Source organism: Quercus lobata, chromosome 11, assembly GCF_001633185.2.
Source record: "Quercus lobata isolate SW786 chromosome 11, ValleyOak3.0 Primary Assembly, whole genome shotgun sequence".
Taxonomy (NCBI): domain Eukaryota; kingdom Viridiplantae; phylum Streptophyta; class Magnoliopsida; order Fagales; family Fagaceae; genus Quercus; species Quercus lobata.
The window spans coordinates 22,145,113-22,165,998 of record NC_044914.1 but is presented as its reverse complement, the minus strand read 5'-3'; the positions used below and the strand labels follow the sequence as shown (position 1 = coordinate 22,165,998).

At 34.8% G+C, this 20,886-nt stretch overlaps 1 long non-coding RNA gene across 1 annotated transcript; it reads left to right on the top strand.

Moving 5' to 3' along the window:
* Window positions 1-5,791: 5,791 nt before the first annotated feature.
* On the top strand, window positions 5,792-8,173 carry LOC115968859. Its single transcript, XR_004086810.1, has 5 exons — window positions 5,792-6,033; window positions 6,192-6,283; window positions 6,419-6,501; window positions 6,706-6,794; window positions 7,708-8,173. It is a non-coding gene; the product is annotated as an uncharacterized LOC115968859 (long non-coding RNA).
* The last annotated feature ends 12,713 nt before the right edge of the window (window positions 8,174-20,886 follow it).

The following is a 20,886-nucleotide window of genomic DNA, read 5'->3' as shown; positions in this document are numbered from 1 at the left end:
ATCTGGACAGTATAGGGTAGTTGACATGCACTGAAGAAAACAGATACATTGTTATGAGTCTGGGCAGTAAGAGCAGAGCGTTGAAGAAGACAACGTTTGAAGACAATGAAGGAGGAAGTCAGATTCCCTTTTAAATTGCTTATATATTACCATTAAATCTATGTTTATATTGCAACTTTATGTCTCTTATTTCTAGTTACCTTTAATATGTCTATCTTGGATTAATTGGTCTAATTCCATTGTGTGTTTAGATCAATGATTATACTCGTTAAAAATATATTAACTTTTTATTGATTGATTTCATTAAATTTTTGTGTGGGCATGTGTGGGATCATTAACTTTTAGCTACAAGTAGAGTGTTTTTGAATGATGATGGCGAGAGCAAAGAGAGATATAAAGCCTTTGTTTATGAAACTCTTTCCATGTTTTTTCTTAATATAAGATGTTCTTGAATAGAGAATATAAAGCCTCTATACAAGGTGCAAACTTAAGAATCATCGACTTAGCAGTTTACATGCTTTTTTTTTTTTTTTTCCGAGTGAAATCTTTAAGGTCCCTAACACATTTTTTAGTTGTGTAGCAGATTGAATTATTATTTTTTTCTTTCATGATTTGAGACATAATGATTTTGGTGCATTGGGGAGAACATGGTAAGAGCAAGGCTTAAGCAATGATATAAAAGTTGTTTTTGGGTGAAGATTTAAAAAAAAAAAAAAAAAAAAGTTAATGGAAAATCTCTACACCCATTATCCTGAGCTAAAAATAATATAAAAGCAAGGCGGTGAGAGTAGTTTGTCAAGTTGGTCTGGTGGGGTGCCTATCAGGAAAGATGTTCAACATGAAGTAGAGGGGGAACCGCTTGTAACCTGAGTAGGATTGTGAAGATGAAAACTTGGTCAAATGTAGGTGATTTGCTGAGCTGAATAGTACAAGATGATTGATATATATACACTGAAGAAGACAGATACATCTTATGGGACAGGGTAGTAAAAGGAAGGTGTTGAAGTGGATAGAGACTTTAAAGATGAATGATGAGGTGAAATTCCTTGATTACATTGCATGATCATCATTTTCAATCAGTGTTTATTGCTACTTTGTGCCTATCATTTCTGGTTAGCGTTAATATTTTTATCTTCGATCAATTTTTTTGAATCCAATTGTGTTTAGATTAATGATTATAGTTGTTAAAAATATATTAGCATTTTATTGATGGTTTTATTGAATTTTTGTGTGTTTGTATTAGGGATCATGAATTTTAGACACAAGATGAGTTTTTTTGAAGGATAGAGAGAGAGAGGAGGGATTTAAAGCCTTTGTTAACTCTCCTTTTTCTAGGATTTCTTTGAATATTGCTTCAGAACTAGAAGGATCAAACCCTCCCTTGCTACTCTTAGGGTTTGTTCTCTATCCTTGAGATGGAAATGATCATTATAAAATAGAGACAGAAATAATTGCTAGTCATAGCACGTGGTTTTAATAAAGCCCTGTTTCATGCAGGAAATTAGGAGGTGTGGGCTTACAGTTGCAGTGGTAGTGTACTAAACTCAATTTGAATTTTTTGTCTTCTTCTGAGACTGTCCAACTCAAGTTATTCGACCATTTGACATGTCTACATTCTTTCTATTTGAAAGGTGAATTCATTCCAGAACTTCTAATTAATAATGTGGAAAAATTGATACATTTAAGATACCTCAAGTTATCTTGCTTTGATTTAAAAGAATTGCTAGAAAGTATATGTAATTTAAAGTTTGGATGTTGAGTGTAGTGAACTTGAGATATTATCTCAAGGGGTGGGTAAACTAATTAATTTAAGATGATGAACTTGAGAAATTGCCTGTTTGATGATGATTTTGATGAAATTGGAATAAAATTGTTTCCAAAAGGAATTGAGAGATTAATTTGTCTTAGAACATTAAGTTACTTCCCTGTAGGTGTAGGTGGTGAGGGTGATGAAATATGTAAATTGGGAGAATCAGAAAATTTGAACCACATTCAAGGGAAACTTGCAATAGTAGGGTTGAAAAATGTGCTAGATTTAGGTGAGGTGAAGAATGCATTGAAGAAGAAGATCCACCTTTGTGCTTTGTATCTATTTTTTAAGAGCAATGAAGAGATAGAGGAAGAGATAGAGGAAAGAAGAAGAAGAAGCAGAAGAAGAATGGAGAATGATGTAGCAGCTTTTGTAGTGTAGATTAATATTATATCATTTATATTTTGATTAAATTTGATTTTTCATATTATTCATTTATGTTTCAATATTATATCAATATGGGTATTGCAAATTGTCTTGATTTTGGGTATTTATTAGACTAATATGACATATAACTTCTTTTTTTGGGCATGTAGTTGGACAATAATGAAATATGAAGATAGAGAAGAGGAATTTAAAAGCCTCTTTTCTTTTATGGATGTTTGGTTCTTTCTTCTTTCTTTTGCTTCATAACTTCATTCTCACTTCAGAATTAAAACAACTAAACCCTGCCTGCCTCAGACTTAATGACTTCAGCATATAATATAATACTTGCATAACTGAGAGCAGGTAAAACCACAATAGAGAGCAACAGATTTTCAAAATTATAGCACTGACTTCCTAGCTCCTACCAGAGTTTCTGTGTGTCCAACTACAATGTACTTATGAAACTGTCTATAACACCTTGCTACTTCTCAAATTTTACAACACTTACACCCTGCACTACATGGGGGGTGATATTTTACTGGAGAGGAGGTTGAACTTGTAGGGAAGTTTTTATGGAGTATGGGAGTGAGATTGCCTTGGTTGGTGATTTGCTAGTTACAAGTCAGCCTACTATTGAGCAGAAACCAGATCAAATCTAGTCCAAAAAAAAAAAAAAAAGAAGTGTTGGCCAAGGATGATGCAAAAAGTCATAAACCTCGATGGCTATCAATGGTACTATAAAGTATGTTCTTTTATTATTTAAATCTTTCAGTTGTAACTTCTTCCTTTGTTCTCTTTAAAATGTTGACTTATATCTAAAAAAATGTCAAGAATCCTTAAATGACCATCATTGGTCAATCCAAGGTGCTAAGTGGGGCATAGCAATTTGGTAACCTAGATAAAAATTGTGTTGTCACTAATGCTCTTATTTCTTTCCATTTAATTTTCTTATATCTTTTTGACCTATTTCTCTTCCATATATTCTTAAACAATGTTCCTAAAATTAGCTTACCTTAATCTGATAGTTGAGATATTTTCATGCAAGATTCATAACAATGTAAGCTACTCTTGCTAACAGTGATTTGGACTGTTGCCTGATTCCTGAGTCACCCTTTTACCTTGAAGGAGCTGGAGAACAATTTGAAGAAATAACTTAAAGAAAATGTATACATGGTTATAGTAATAGCTAAAAAGGGCAGGAAAAAAGCTTTTCTATAAGCATGAACACCAAAGACCTGCAGGATTCTTTTGCAAATAAGCTACTCTAGGATGTGAGTTTGGATATATCAAAATTTTAGGTATGGGTGCTAAGATGTATTGTCTTCCTTTAGTGTTAAATGTGTTGTTTGCCATGCCTGGTAATTGTAATGTTAGTAAAGAAAGAACTCAAAGAGGTATATTTGTGTAGCAACTAATTCTAAATTTAAGACTTGGCTACAATTAACTTTGTTTTGCCTTCAGTCCCAGTAAGACATATAAAATAATTTCAACTGTTTAAGGCACCCCTTTTGACTAATAGTAAATTTACTTGCACTACAACATGGTGAACTAGGGTCCTTAGCTTCCATTTGGAAACACTTAGAAGTTTTCAGTCCTTATACAACATGAAAACATAAGAACCAGCAATTTAACTGTAGGAAAATTATGCAGGGGTTCATGAGAAGTTCTTTGAAGTAATCACAACTTTTTTGCTACTCATTATCAATTCATGAAATTGAAGATGGCTATTAGCCTTAAGTTTTTAGGTTTGTTTATTTTTATCTTCATATCATTTGTTTCTTTTGTGATTTTTCCTACAATCTGATGGGCAAAAAATAAGACTTTCTTTTGCTTGTGTTGCAGATCCCATATATGTGCTGTTCCAAGCAATGCATTGGATAATGTGTTTTAAATCCCCCTAGTGCACAACCATTTGTGGTGCAGTGGCAGGGTATACGAGCTCCTATTAATGGGAGACATGCTTAGATACTATTTGTAAAGTTGTGATTTACAACTATTTTGTGTTGGCTTTAATTCCGTGCCAAATTTGATTGTAATTATATTAAATCTTTTGTACCTTGTATTTTATGTGGGATTTTATTGTAAGGGTTGTGTGTGAGAGAGAGTGTGAAGACTCAAGGCAATTGAAGTCCAAAGAAATTTTCGCGGGTAGCTTGCGAGTATCCTTCCCGCGAAGTGAAGCATGTGCTCAGCACATAACTGGAATGTGAAGAGTCATGACAGATGGTGACAGCTGGTTTTCGCGAGTGTCTAGTGGGTAAGGCCTTCCCGTGAGATACCCGAGAAACATTATGTTTTGCCAATTTGTCATATCTAATACACCCTGTCCCTACCCACACTATATATACTCACATTACCCACATATGTTGAAGAGTGCTTTTTAGAGAGAAAACCCTAGTTACAACCCTTGAGAATGAGAGATTGTTATACTCACAATTCTCTATACAATCCATTGTGGTTTTCCTCAACTCTTACCTCTGCATTTCCAAATCCTTGAGAGGTTGATAGTCCAAACACTTACCACACCCATCTTGAGTGTAAAGTGAGGTTTTGGTGCTGCTGAGAAACATTGGAAGAAGCAATTTGTTTGGTAGATGCAATCGGGCTGAATTGCGTGATTCAAAGAGCTAGAGAAGACAAGGCTTGGCAAAGTCAGTTGGTAGCAAGAGCTTGGAGGGCTCGAGTACATGGGGTAGACTACACTTGGAGGGTTTTTTGTTATTCGTGTACTCCAACTTATTCTTTAGTGGATTGATTTACTGCTTGGAAGATGGCGGAGAGGTTTTTCGCTGAGTTCTTCGGTTTCCTCTTTGATAACACATCGGCATGTTATCTTGTGTTTGCATTTTTCTTCTCTACTCTTTTAGCTTTCATTTTACTACTGTGATTTGATGAATATGGTTTAGAGTAGTTATATTGCTTATCCGCTCGTATTTACTCTATTCCACACTTAGTTTAAGTTAGAGTAAAATCAACCGAGCCATATTTTTTAATTTGAGGATCTAAACAGCTCTTGTGTTTTCACACATTTTCGAGCTTTCACCATTCTATGTAAGTTCCTTCATGATTTGAAATACATTCATATTTTCCTTTGATTACAAGTATATATTTAAAATTTCATTAATTGGTAGATGCAGAAAAAACAAGCTTAATTTGGGATGCTGGTTCTCTTTAGTAGTTAACTCCTATTTCCAACCTTGAATGTTTTGTCTCATTCAAGAACTTCTAGCAAAAAAGTTCCATTCTCTTTCTGCCTCATCCAATCTATACATCACACAGAAGGCTCTGTGTACAAATGGATCACTTCTGCAATGCAGCAGAAACAAGTTTAACCTGGAATGCTGGTTTCTATAATAGTCCATCTTGTTTAATAATAAATGAAAAGTAAACTAGGTAATTTATTACTAACACCTTTATGTAACCTTGTCTATGATTTTGATACTGTGAAACATTTTTTTTTCATTTTTTTTCAAGTAACAATTTTTTTAAGAAGAAAGAAGGAAGCTCTCATAGCTCAAATATATGCTAATCATCTAGTCCTAATGTTATAGGGTTGGGTATTTGGTATTTATCAAGTTTGTAAGTCAATATCTTATGCTTGTTCTTTGTCTCAGAGCCAGAGGTGTTGCATAGCATGGAAAAGAAGCGACCAGCAGTAGGGATGAAGATATTATGAATACATTGGCTTCATTAGTTGGATTAGGTAACAAGCACAAAATGTCTATATCTGGAACAACATTCGTGGAAGTGAACTTAATTTCTTATTGGTTTACTGGGACTTCTTTGCTGTCTCAAGTCAATCATGCCACACTAAAGGAGTTCTTTCCATAGTTTGGTTTATTTCCTTCAAGATAGAGGTAATTCCAAAACACAAGACAAACAGAAGTAACCTTCTCTCTTCCTCCCCTCCTCTGTTTTAGGCAAATTATGTTTGTCCAGAACTCTTCCTGCCTTTTCTTTCTCTCTGTGGTGGTGTTGTTACTATTAATTGATGTTTTTTTTTTACCATGAATAGCACCTCTATGCGACCAAACAAAACCCACTTTACAAGGGAGCTCTGACGGCGAGCACTTGACATATGAGAAAGGATTCTGAGCTACCAAAGAAGTAATTCTTCCCTTTGTACATATTACTATTGCCCCAAATTTTTCCTACAAATATTGATCTAATGCCTCATTGGGTTCAGTTTCTTCTATCTTTCTCTCGATTAATTTGTTGGTATGTTTGTCACTCATGATTTAGATCACTGGCAAGGCTCATTAAGCTGGTACCACAACCCATGTTTGAAGTTTAAAGGATGGAGAACGATGTTGTATGCTATGAGGGTGAGTTTTATAGCGATGATGATCTGTAACATGGCATCCAATTTCATTCTTTATAGCCTTAGTGTACTCTGTTTTCTCCCAGTCATTCTGTTTACGTTGATGGTTTGCATTTTTTTCTCTGGATTTTAAGTATCTTGAGCATGTATTTATGGTGGCTGTTCATAGAGATCTTTGTATTTTAGTAATCAAATCTTCCTTTCGCAGCCCAATTGCCCATACTGTTTGTGGAGTTCATGCACGGTCTGCCACTTATAAACTCTGGGTGCACGTATTGCATAGATTATCTAGTACAGGTAACTATATATTCTTGTCTTCTTTTCTTATGAGGTGCTTTTCTATTAGCCTTTTCATATTTCCTAAGAAATAAATACTATAAATGTGTAACTATCATTAGTGATTTCTATATTATTACTATAAAAATTTCTCAACATCTTCCTACCATGTAGTTCCACAACAATAACAAAGCCTTAGTCCCAAAATTTTGGGGTCTACAAGGGATCCTCCTACCATGTGGTTATCTATGTTTTCAATCATCTTGGATTGGGTAACATGTAAAATTACAAATTCCATAATCATCTTTAGCATATATCTAACTGGGCGATCCCTTCAGGCAAATTGACTACGCATAATCAGCTTTAGCTTTTATATAATCCATTTATACCACTGTTATGTCCTGTTGTGTGTGCAATAGTTGAATTGCTGATTAAGAGCTCTAGTCCAACCTTCCTTTTTCCATATTGTTATCCAATTCAACAGAATATCAAACTCTTATTTTTAGTGATCTTGAATTGCAGATTAATCTGAATCATGCCCATTTTTGTAAAATTTTTCCAACTATTATTGGTTTGCTTTTGGGCGCAAGTCCATATAATGTTTAATTATAAAAATGGTCTTAAATCCAGCATAACGAAATATTTGCTACAATATTCAATATCGTGTGCTCCACTCCTTATTGAGGATTTGCTACAACCAGTGGGTAGGGGATCAAAATACCATAATGATCTTCAAATGGTGTCTAGAAGAGCTTACATGTATAGTGTATTAATGTTGTTTACTATGGAAAATTGATAGAATAATTTTGGTTTCAAAGTAAAAGTTTCCGTTGGGGTTGCAACAATAAACATAATCAATTTGCTTATAAATATGTTTTTCTATTTTCTCCCCTTCATTGTGCTGAATCACTGATCCTGTTTGTAAATTTTGCAGTGTAGAACTATTGGAGAGGCACATTTTATAGGGGTCAAAATTGTTGAGCAGGGATGCACCTCAAATAAGCTTGTCTTACATTCTGATGCAAGATAGCTAATTGATAAAGCTTGATAGGCCCTGCATACGTCAGATTAATGAAGCTCCCTTTCTCTTTGTCCTGATCATTGACCTTATTTATAAAGCTCTAAACTCAATTCATGGATGTAAAAGTGCTGATAGATGTGTCTCCATTCAAAATCATGAACAAAGCATGTCATGGATGTCAAGAAGAAACTGTGTCAAGCAGTGACACATGAACAGGAAATTAGGCAAATGCTTTTATGTATATCTGTAAGTTCATTCCAAAGAGTTTGTTGTTTAAATGTGAATGCGTGGATAAAACGTTTATTGCTGTAGGGACAGGTTTTGATTTCAAGAGTATGTAAATTGCATGTGTTAGTGGCAAAATTGATTTGTATAAGCAGATGCTTTTGTTAAATTTCATTTTTCTGATGGATAATATCCTTAGATAATTTTGCTGCTAAAAGAAGTGCTAGAGTGTTAATAATCTTTAATAAGCCAGTCGCTAAAAAGCTATCAACAAAGTGACCTTTAGAAGTAGTTGTTTATATATTTTTAAGCTTCTCATGTTTATTATTCAGTGAAAAAAAAAATCATGTTCGTTGTGCCTTTGTGTGGACCTATAATCAAATGATAAAAAATGTGCAACTAAAATTCAAGTGTTGTTGCTCCTGCTTCCCTTGTTGTTACATAAGATTTAGATAGGGACCAGTCATCTTGGTTCATAAGAATTTGATGTCCTTGAAGTTTAATTTTTTATCATAGCTAGAAGAATTGGCCCACGCTTTGTAGAGAAACACTTCTCTTGAAGAAAAGTAGACATGCTTTTGATAGAATGCCATGAACTTGCTTTAAGTTGTTGAGCTGAACACAGAAGAATTCCTACACAGAATTTCAAAGTCAATCAAAAATGTTTTTTAGACAAGGAAATGAATGCAGTAGATACTGAGGATTAACAACAAAAATTTAGGTGCCAAGAAAATTAGCTCTTAATATGCTTTGGAAAAGTTTGAGTAGCTTTCACTTCTTTGAGCTGCCACAACCATGACTTGTTCTTCAACAATTTATCAACACATTACAAACCTTTTTCATATTACATTGTCAATAGATATTGCTCTTCTGAATCTTGACAAAAGTATCTAATTCTAATCATTCGAAGAATTATGCCTACTTTGCAAACTTCTTACTTATAATTGATGCTTGTTACCTTAAATAACCTCTCTATGGTAGACTGTGCTTCCAATCCCCCCCAACTCTTTACTATATTTGAAATTAGAGTATTCACATGGACCTAATCTTATGGTTCAATAATGCAGTAAAAACGATAGGTATATGGAAAATTAGAATAATCCACATCCAGCATATAGAAAATTTAATAAAAAATTCAAAGCACCCAGTTTATCTTAAAATGGAATTTAGAAGTCTTTAAACCTCACAATTATTACTGTTCTTTTTCTAGAATAGAAGAGTACTTTGCTCATTAGTGTCAATTGAATTGAATCATTTTGTTTTCAAAGTTAAAAAATTATGTTGGGTTTGCCCTAATAACCTATGGTTAAAATTTTGTTTCTCAAAAAAAAAAAAAAGAAAAAAAAAGATGTGCTTTAATTTTTTTCCCCCTATTATGTCCTCTCCTTCATCCTCAATCAATGACCTTGTTTGTAAAAATTTTGAAGTCTAAACCTTATGGAGAAGCACAGTATATATTGGTGAAAATTGTTAAGCAAGGGTGCATCTCAAATAGCCACATCCTACAATCTGGTACAGGATAGCCAAATGAGAAAGCTCCATAGCAGAATGGCAAAACTCTATATGGCAGAACAATGAACCTCCCTCCCTCTCCACCCTAATGCTATGTTTGAAAGTTTGGAGGGAGAGGGGAGGAGAGTAGAGGGAAATGATTATCCGCCATCTCGTTTGGATTTTTTAAAATTAAGTAAGGGGGAGAGGAATAATTATCTTTTTCATAGTTTGTAATTTTGTTAATATGGTAAGGGTAAATTTGGTTATTCATTTGGTCAAGCATTTCTATACTCTACTCTCCTTCCAAATCTCTCTAATTTTGGGGAATTAAAAATGAGGGGTTAGAAGTAGTTAGAACCCCTCCAAATCCCTCCCCCTCCTCCCTTAAAAAACACCCAGACAAGGTAATTTAACTTACTCTCCCTCTCTTTACTCTACTCCCCCTCCATCCAAACAAGCTATAAATCTTTGTCTTTATTTACAAAGCTCTATGCTCAAATTCATAAACAAACTTTAGCTAATAGATGAGGCTGAAAAGTTGCTATGTTAAGTGTTAACAATATAATGTTACTCTATTCCCCCTCCATCCAAACAAGCTATAAATCTTTGTCCTTGTTTACAAAGCTCTATGCTCAAATTCATAAACAAACTTTAGCTCATAGATGAGGCTGAAAAGTTGCTATGTTAAGTGTTAACAGTATAATGTTACCCAACTATCATATTCAAATTATTTTATGTTTATTTACTACTAAGATTATTATTCCATATTTGGTTTTTGGCAAAATTTACGAGATAGATTAACTAAAAATATGTCATCATAATGGAGTCTACCTGATGAAACTCTATATTCTCCTAGCCTGTAGAGATTTATGTTTATATGTGTTAAAAGTCATGGTTTTATTATGATTTTTGTTTCCCTTTTATTTATAGTACCTTGAGCTAAAAGTTAAATAAAATGGGCATTGGTGTGCGTTTGGCATTTGGCATCAACTTATCAATTTATTTAATTTTTTGTTAAAAGTGTGCTAAAGTATACTTATACTATAAAAAAGTATAAAAAAAGTGTGAAGTTTTAAAAATTGACACCCCCCTCACTCTGATTCTCTCTTCCTGTTGCTTCGCAAGCATGTGCTATCACTCTGTCTTGTGGTTTTCTCTAATTAAGATATTCTTCATATTGATTTGATTAGATTGAATTCCATAGAAAATTTGTTATTCTTCACAGCTATCAAATAATACATATGAAATTTGTTCATTATTTTAAGATGATTGTTGATTTGGGCGGTTCTTAATTATTAGGTTAGGGTTTTGAGACGAGAAGTAGCCTTACCTTTTACCTCTGGACCTTCTTTTATCCTACAGAGTGGGTGTGTTGAGTTGTCGATGCCAATTTCTGAATTGACAACATCATCATCATCACCACCATCTTCACCATCTCCATCAAAGAAAAAATGTAGAAACCGGTTCTACTCTTGCTTTGGAGTGGTATGCATTTAACCTAGGATTGCTTTTTTATACTAGTGCTTTGGTAGTTATTATAGTATAGATTGCCCTTTCACTAATGTAACAGTAGTGTTTGAATATTTTGCTGTGCTTTCAATATTAACTTCCATGGACTACGGCTACTGTCTCTGTTGCTCATCTTTGTTAGTTGTAGCTAGCTACAATGTAATTCTTGTAATTGTTTCTAAAGTTATGTGAAGCCCATTTCAGGAAATGGAGAATCTTGGATTCTTGAACACTGATGTTCCCTTTAATGTGCTATCCTGTTTTCCAACAAAGATTCTTCTAGGATTAAAGTGTGTTTCCAAAGGCTGGCACCAACTCATATTTGACCGCTCCTTCATCTAGGCTCAATTACAAAAGCAAAAGCCCATTGTATTAGGATTCATCTTCCAAGGGAAGTATCAGTGGTGCAATGAAGATATGCTAGCTACATTCCTGCTGTTGAATCAGAAGATGAAGGTAAAGGTGGTGAACAGTGCGGCAAAAGGTGATTGATTTCCTTCCTGAGGATGTAGTGATGTTAGCATCATGCAATGAGCTTGTATGTTGTTTGAGTTGCTTTCCTGCTCAAGCTCAAGACCCTACTATTTATGTCTGCAATCCCACCAACAAGGGGTGGATTAAATTCAAATCACCTTCTGCACTGGAAAATCTTACCCCCATAGGAAACTCGGGATCCTGTTTACAGTTCTACTAAATTCAAACTGGTTAGAGTCAGGCAGTTGGAGATTGAGACTGAGACTGAGGAGGAGGAGGAGGAGGAGGAGGAGGAGGGCTTATATTATACTTTTGAAGTATACTCATCATAATTTGGGGCATGGACACAATCAAATGAGATTTGCCACTGCAATAACAATTTAGTCAAAAAAAAGTCTGTTGAAGGGATTTTACATTGGCTGACTGATGGAGATAAAGTGCTCACATATTATGTAGAGAAGGAGCCTCTTGGTTCATTTGGGTACCAGTCCCCGCTAAGGAATTCGAGGCCATCCCTTAGGCATGCATTGGAGATTCTGAAGGGCAATTGCATTATGTGAAATGGGACTTCACATATGGTTCCTTGAAGATTATTTTGAATTCAAATGGACACTAAGACACTCAAAGTCTGTGCTGGAAATTGAAGAAGAGCATCCACGGTTTTGCAATCTACATCAAAGAGTGACACAAGGGGTGACTTATGATATGGACCAAGGGATGGTTCCATTGGCCTTTAAAGATGGATTGTTGTTAATCAGGGTGTCTGCCAAGCTATGTTTTTATCACATTGACACATGTAAGATGAAAGAAGTTTGCACTCTTTCCAAGTTGAGTTCGAGTTCCTTGTTTTGTCTAGTGGTGCTTCCCTATTCCATGAGCTTGGTTCCATTAAATTCGGCATAGGAAGCTGCTCAGTTGAGTTTTGTCTCTTACTATCAGTTCTAAAAGACAAGACCCCGAAGAAAGTCATTTTGTGGGTTCTTTAATTCAATCTTTCTACTCTCCTCATGGATATTTAGTTATTTACTATAGTTAATGGTTTGAGGATTACTATATGCTTGTGTTTCCTTGGATTCGTAGGGTTACATGCAATGAAAGATGTGTTATGGCTATTAGGATTTTTGGTTTTGGGTAATAAAATGTTAATTACAATCTCCAAGTTTGATTTTAGTCTCTGACAATTCAAATTTGAATTCAATCTCTAATAGTTGATAGTATTTTGAATTCTTTCCTTTCTGTTCATGTATGTCAATGACATGCCTTTTGTGGGTTCTAGTTAAATCAACCTTGTACCTCTAAAATTGTTGACAACATTTAGGCTTGGGCATGAATTAGATTGACTTGTCTATTTTCTTTTATAGATCCAGATGTAATTGTCAGAGACTAAAATCAAACTTAGAGAGTGTAATTAATATTTTAGTACCCAAAAACAAAAATCCTAATAGCCAACACATCTTTCATTGCATGTAACCCTGTGAGTCCAAGGAAACACAAGCATATATATATATATATATATATTTTTTTTTTTTTTTTTTGAGAAAGAAACTGATAGATTTTATTAATAAAATTCAACTACATCCAATTGTAAAATCGAACCAATATGAGATGGGACATCTTCCATCCATACTTGAAAATCTGGTATGCATAATGCATTTTTAGCCAGACTATGAGCAACCCCATTGTCGTTTCTCTTAATGTGAGAATATAATAATCCTTCTTTACGAACATATGAAAACCTAATACAATGAAATAAACTTGCAAAATATTTAACATCATGACTAAGTAAACCAAAGGATTCCAAAGACTGCAAATCTGCATTCAAAGCGTTCATTGCAATCACTGAAACTCCCTCTGGGGTGACATCTTCCAAACTTAGATCAGCATCAAACTGTAAAGCCTTCGATATAGCCAAAATTTCAAGCTCTATGATAGTTAAGGGGAGAGGGATGATTCCGACCATGTGTGCCAGGCCTTTTCCTTGGCATTCTCGGATGATCACTTCAATCCCTGCCCTATCATCTTCTTGAAACATTGTATCGATATAATTTGTGCCCGAACCCTCCACAATTACATCAATAGTCGATCTCCAAAACAACACTAATCCACCTCCCATATCCAAAACAACATCCACAGAATTTTGTTCTCGGAAAATCGCATCATCAGATTTCACCTTTAGGATCGGCCATGGATGTGTCCCTAATATCCAAAACATGACCGAGAACAACTTTTTATTTTGTTTTGATCTGATCATCCATGACAGCAATTCTTTGAAATCCATGAAAGCTACTTCCATAATAGAATCGCTGTTAATCAAAGACTTAGTCGTACTGAGGATGTGCTCTAGCCTTGCTTCATCTATCCATGTTTCGGCTATGAACATGGTAGAGGGATCTTTTGCCCGTGATATTTCACTAGGCTCTCTCTCTGTCCATGGGTTCCCAAGTCCATGGCAGATCATTACTAAGAGAATCATTTCATCTGGTGGGGCTGTGGTACAGCCTCCGCCAATATTTGTGATTGAGAGACATCCTCCTTGCAAACTTGCCTGGTCCACCAACAAGATTGACGAATGATACGCTTCCATGACCTAATGTTTTTTGGCCATTCCCCACTCTCCACCGTTGATGGACTTAATTGTTTTTTCTCCAATTAAGTCCATCAAGAGTTAATAGAATAAAGAGTTAACAGAATAAAATTCATTCATTTGAATAGCTTTATTTTAACAGAATAAAGGAACACTTGAGAAATTGTTGGATTGATCTAAACCTTACTTAGCTATTGAAAAGAAAGTTCTTTAAAATTGGGCTGTAATCTTATATTGATTTTGTGTCTCAAGTAATTACCTTTGAGTTAGAGCACTAAATGCTCTCTAAATAGAGACCAAATCAATCACCAATCAATATATATATAAAAGCAGAGATCTCAAGTGAGAAAGAATGAGGTTCTGCCAAGTGACACCTTCTTTGATAACATAGCCATTTGGTTTTTTATTTTTATTTTTTCTACTTCCATCTTATCATTTAACACTGCTACTCTACGTTTCTCTCAACTCTTCCACTTCCCTATTAATTCCATAGGCTATTCAGAATTCTAAAACATTTTTTTAGTTCTCTCAACTCTTCCACTTCCACGGTTATAAAATGCTCTCAACAATCTCAATGACGATGCAAAGCATGCTGCATCATATTTACAAGCATGGAAGTCTAAGCATGTCAGGTGTGAAGTTAACAAGGCTGCACACCGAATAGCAAACAAGGTTGCATTGTTTCTGGATAGTCCTTCCATTTGGTTTTAGGATGTGCCTGATTGTATTGCTAATATTGCTGAAGTTAAGTCTAATTCTCATATGTAAGGACTAAATCATAGTAACAGAATGCCCTCTTACCATCACTTCTCTCTTCTTTTTAAGTTTCTCCTTTTTATATTTATTTTTTTCCCTTTCTAAAATTTTTAGTTTGTCAATGCCATTGCTAGCTTTGCATGATTAATGACAAGTATGCTATAGTGGTGATTCAAAAACATTGTTTTTATTACTCACAGTTTTATAACCTAACATTTTGCTTGTGTAGGCTAGATAGTGCTCTAAATGTGACTAAATTCAAACATGGTGAGTAAGTGTTTAAAATCTTGTTCTTTTTTCCCATTTCAAAAAAGGCATAGCATTCTTGGATAAGTAAGAGGAAATATAAATTCAATAGTTTATTAAATATGAACTAAATTTATTTATTATATAAAATTTATCTATATAAACCAACAAGAAATTGGTCATTGAAGGAAGAAAAAAAAAAAAAAAAAAAAACCAGATTGTTAAGGTTTTGTTGCGTTGATATTAATGTAAGAGAAAAGTTAACGGATGTCTTAAGGGCTTTGGTTTATGATATATTTTTAAAAAATTTCTATAAGTATAGAAAAAAGTAACCGCTTTCCATAAAATTTTGCATTAAAATTTTCCTAAATCCCATTGTCCACGTCCTAAATCTAATATATAGGGTCTGTTTGGATATTGCTTATTTTACCGCAATTAAAAACTTATTGCTAAAAGTACTGTAGATAAAAATAAAAGTTAGTTGAAATAATATAATGGGGCCCATGAATAGTACCAAAAAGTGCAGTGAGGCCCATGAATAGTACCAAAAATAAGCTGAATAGTGAGATAATTTTCATTTTTAAGTGGTATCCAAACGGAGGCATAGTTTACAATTTAGACGTTTTGTTGAATTACAGTCAAAAGAATAGGCATATATATATATATATATATATATTTATATATATAAAGGAGGTGACTTATGAAATCCCATAACAAGGGCAATAGCGAGGAGTTCAAGCATATCCAAGTCCAATTATTCTCTTTCTACTCCTTCACCAAAATTGCCTATGTATCATCACAATTGAATTTTCCCTTTGAAGTCAAGCTTTTCTTATATATCTTTCATTTTTATGTTCTTCATCAACTATCATATGCCAATATCAATGGTTCGTGTCTAATATCCTTTTTTCTAGTTTGGTTAGGATTTGGTTTGCCTGTGATGAGAATGGGTGTTTGGGATTTTTAAATCTCTACAAAGTCCATAGATTTTTACACTTCTACTGGCAAACTTAGTAGATTTGGTTTTTAATGATAATAAGATTTGGTTTGTCTATTATTTTACACTTTTACTGGCAAATTTCGTACATAAACTTTGACTATTGTATTAAGAATAATAGTATTGATAAATCCAACGAGTTTAAGATAACTTCTTACAAAATATTTAAAATAGACCTCATATGAGAAAGCATGAAGTTCTGCCAAGCGGCACATTCTATGTAAAGAGAATTGATATTTTCTCAAGTGCCATATCCAAGATAAGAATAAATTAAATATTAATTTTTTGTTTCATTTGGTTCAATGTTTCAAGACTTTTCATCCCTTACACATACACACAACACTCTTTAATTTGCATTTTAATTCATCATTTTTACCAAAGATTATCTCTTTCGCAAAAGAGATAATCTATTCCTCTAAAGATATGTGGCACACCATTTTTGTAATATGTTCTAAGAAGAAAATATATATATACTCCAATCTATCAAAACAATAATAAGCATCCCATTATTTCAATAAGGAATGAGTAATTACTAAGTTGGAATATTCACTTACCAAAGATATTGGAGTTGAGTTGATCAATGGAGAGAAGTTGGGAAAGAAATGCAGAAGATAGAGAGACTCACTAGCTCATGCGGAAGAGAAGATGAGTCAGACAAGTGATCTTTTACTAAAAAGTTAAAACTTAAAAGTGACCCACTGCAGGCACTCCTACGGTCCTAACCCACCCCCAACATCTACACCATTTTTTTTAGTGATAAAAATTTGCTAAGTAAAATAAGTATCAATGAATGTTATTAATAAATATTAGAAAATATAATGAATAAATATCAAAATCAATTTCAAAAAATTGGTGACACATCTACTTGTAAAAGTTGCCTCATAAAATCCCTCTTAATCTCTCCCCCACTGAAACCACATGTTTAGCAATCAATGCAAGAAAACTTCACACTACTCAAGGATATTGTAGTAGTCAAAACTCAAAACAATAACATCCAATTATACCAATATGTTCTAAGAAGAGAAAAAAAAAAAAAAACACTCCAATCTATCAAAACAATAATAAATATCCAATTTTTCCAATAAGCCAGGATTAATTAATAAGATGGAATGTTTACTTACCTAATCAAGTTCCAAATATATTGGAGTTGAGTTTAGTTGAATGAAGAGAAGAAAAGAGAAGTTGGGAATGCAAATATTAATCAATGCCTAGCTTGTTGCACTTACTACTACGGTGTGAACTACTTGTTCAGTCACATACTCACAAAGGAACAAATTCTTCAAGAAATGTGGAAGAGGGAAACGAGAATTGTGATGGGTATTTGTCTAGAAAATCAAATATTTGGGGTATCGTATTTGTGTCTTAGTCACCATAACATTCATTCATCTGTGTCGCTTTTAGTTACTTTAGCATATAATAATGTCAAAGTAAATATACTTCTTTGCTGATGATTACTTTGCTTTCAACTGGCTGGTTGCAAAATGGTCGCGACTTGCCTAGTTGGTAGTCTATTTTGATTCTTTTGTCATGTGTCACTTGTGAGTTGTGCAGGTTGCTTGAGGTCGTAACTTGCCCAAAGTGTAGCTTTTACAAAAGTCATAAGACTCAAGTACTTTCTATCCTAAATACAATTAACCCTAGATATATATATTAAAATTGGAAAAAATACATATGAACATTGAACAAAGACAATTAAAAACAAGGACTTTTCCAAAACTTAATAATGTCGTGTCAGGAAATGTATATTTCTCCAACTATTGTTTTTAACTTATCTAATAATTACTTAATCTTGAGTAGCTCATCTACAATTTCATCTACAACGTACTAGTATCTCTTGTAGCTTTTATAATGAATATAGCCTCTTACATTCCACACATATATTGACTGATCTCTTTGAAAATTTTGACAAAAATAATAGACAATGTCTAATCTAAGCAGTCATATAGTAACCTACTAGTCGACGATGGGAAAAAAACTTTATTATTTTTCTTTGGAAGTGCAAAATTTTTTCTATATAAAAAGTTCATTCTACTTAATAGAATTATAAGAAGAACCTAAAATTCTTCAAAGAGTGTTTGCGAATAGTGCATATCCCATCCCATCCTTGAGAGGTGACCCATCCTTGAAAGAAATTTAGTTAGATCCATTAATTTTTGTTGGTTAGATTTGTAGCTAAAAGCTTCTTGCTAAAAAAGTGTACAAAAGTCCCATCAAACAAAAGACAATCTTTCCAGACAATAGCATTTACTAGCACCCATAATAGTTGAAACTGTTTAACTTTGTGTGGCAACAATAATTTTACTACCTCTACTTTCAACTCTTAGGTGCTCCAAATCACAATGAGTTCCATTTCATATGCCATCAATTATAAGTAATTTTTTTTTCAAAAACCTCATATTCAGGTTGCTTATGAAGTGTATCCAATTCCACAACATCGACACTTCTATTACTAAGAGTTTCAAGTATGGTTTTCATAAGAAGCCTCAAACCAAAATTTGTGGGCATGGATAACCAACACCCTTAGCAAATGTTTTACAATCTTGTAATTCTTATAGATGATTTGGGCAAGAGTTGTTTATCTAATTCCAATTGTACCTATTACTAACATTATTTCAAAGCACTTACTAAAATCATTTCTTCTTACCACATTCAACATACACAAAATGTATGTCTAGCATATTTACAGAGGACAAAAAAAATATCAAAAAAATAGAGCAGTCTAATCATACAGTTCATAACCTAGCTAATCATGAAATGGTTGCGACTTGCGTAGTCAATAAATGTCTGTGAATGTGTGTGTTGGCATATTTACAGTGGATATAAAAATATTAGAAAAGAGAATAGTATAATCTTGCAGTTTGCAACCTTGTCGCGAAATGGTCGCAACTTGCCTAGTCAGCAACCTGTTTTGGTTCTTCTACCGTGTGTCACTCCTAGGCTATGCAAGTCACCTAATGTTTAATATATTCTTTTATTCACTTACTTAACTAGAACACATACAGTCCTGAGTTATGTAGTCTGTTGAGGTCTAAAAAGGGTCATAATGAAATAAGCCCAAAATAGAAGAACAAGTCAAGCCCAAAAGGAAAAATCTCAGGCTAAGCCTAAAGTAATAGGCACGGATGACCCATGGGGGATAAAAGGAAGGCCCAGAGGATCCTGAAGCCCAGAAAAGGAAGAAGCATCCCAAAAAGAGACCACGGAAAAATATAAAGAAGCAAGGATCCTCAAATCCCTTCAAGCACAAATAAAAAGGAAGACTGGGACAGATCGGTAGAAAGAAGACAGGAAAAGAAAAAAACAAGAAACGCGAGCGACCTCTCATGGCACAGACAGCAAAAGAGCCTCGGGGAACCAGGACAGGGAAGAAGAATGGCAACGAATGACTTTCAAAAATGGCAGAACAGGATTCCGCCCAAATAGGAAAGAAAGGGAAAAGAGGAATGCGCCAGAAATGGGGATGCCGAGAAGGGCATACCTCAGCACGTCCCTAAGAGGATGGCCAACCAGAAGCTTTCGAAGGAATCAGAACCAAGAGAAGGAAAGAATGAGAGAAAACGGCAAAGGGACTTACCGAGGCGACAGGGACAGAACATGCTCTGTTTGCAAAAGAACAAAACAGGGGAACCCGGGACACCCAGAAAAACTCCATTATAAAAGGAGGGGACGGGTTGTGAAGAAGGTAGCGAGAAAAAAAGAAAAGAAACACAAGAAAGAAGAAATTCTCTAGGAAGAACCATCAGAAAAATCTATGCAGAAAGAAAAATACTAAGGGAAGAACAAATACTGCTTCCCGATATCCTGTAAAGGCCACTATTGCACATACTCGGATTCAACGAGAATCAAACTTTGCAAGTTTTGAAGGCTGAAATAGCCATTCAAGACTGCAATTTTTGAGCTTGATTGGACCTTGTATCACGTCCTAGTGAGTTTTTTGTAATCAAAACAGATAACTTATTAATGAAACACTGCTTAATAATTCCCAGGATCCTCACAGCACTATTTCTTTGTTTTATCGTTTTGCTAATCCTGCTTTGTTTCCTTCTGAACTTACGTTGTTAATTTTGGTACTCCTCGATATTCTTGTTTGTTGTCTTTCTGTATATTGTCAGGAGTATTCTCTGCATTCACTTGATTCTTAAATAGCTCGTTAGCTGTGGTGAATCAAGGCCCGGTCCACCAAATCCTTTCCTTTTCATTCAGGCCCAGGATCCTTGGGCTTGAGTATCCTGAAAAAGGCACTCTCACATTTTGGCGACTCCGCTGGGGACTGGGCAAAGAAGAAGGAAGAAGCAACTCTTCACAGAGAATGCCTCCGAGACAAAGAAACAGCAAGGGAACTAATGTGCCACCTACGGCCTTTGAGCCTGTAGGAGAAAACGAGGAAGTCTCCAGGCAAGGAGGTGGGATACCCTTGGTAGAACAGGAAGTGGTGTTAGAACAAAGACACGCAAGGCAGGAACCAGACCTAATGGCTAGAATGACAGCAATGTTAAAGGATCTGGAGCAAGAAGTTCGTCTTCTCAAAGAAGGCAGGACACAGGAAGTCAGAGACAATATTCCCCCTACTGGCCACCAAGATGGGATGCAGCCAGAAGGAGGGTCAGCAGTGGGAGGAAGGGCCAACCCTCAGTACTTGACACTGGCAGACGTCAATGCCCTTCTGGAGCAAGAAAGGGAAAAACTCTCAGGGATCCCCAAGCAATTCTCTCGGGATCCCCCGTTCCCTCCAGAACTTCTTGGCAAACCATACCCTAAGGGGTACGAACCCCCAAAGTTCCATCCTTTCGATGGAAGGAACGGAAGT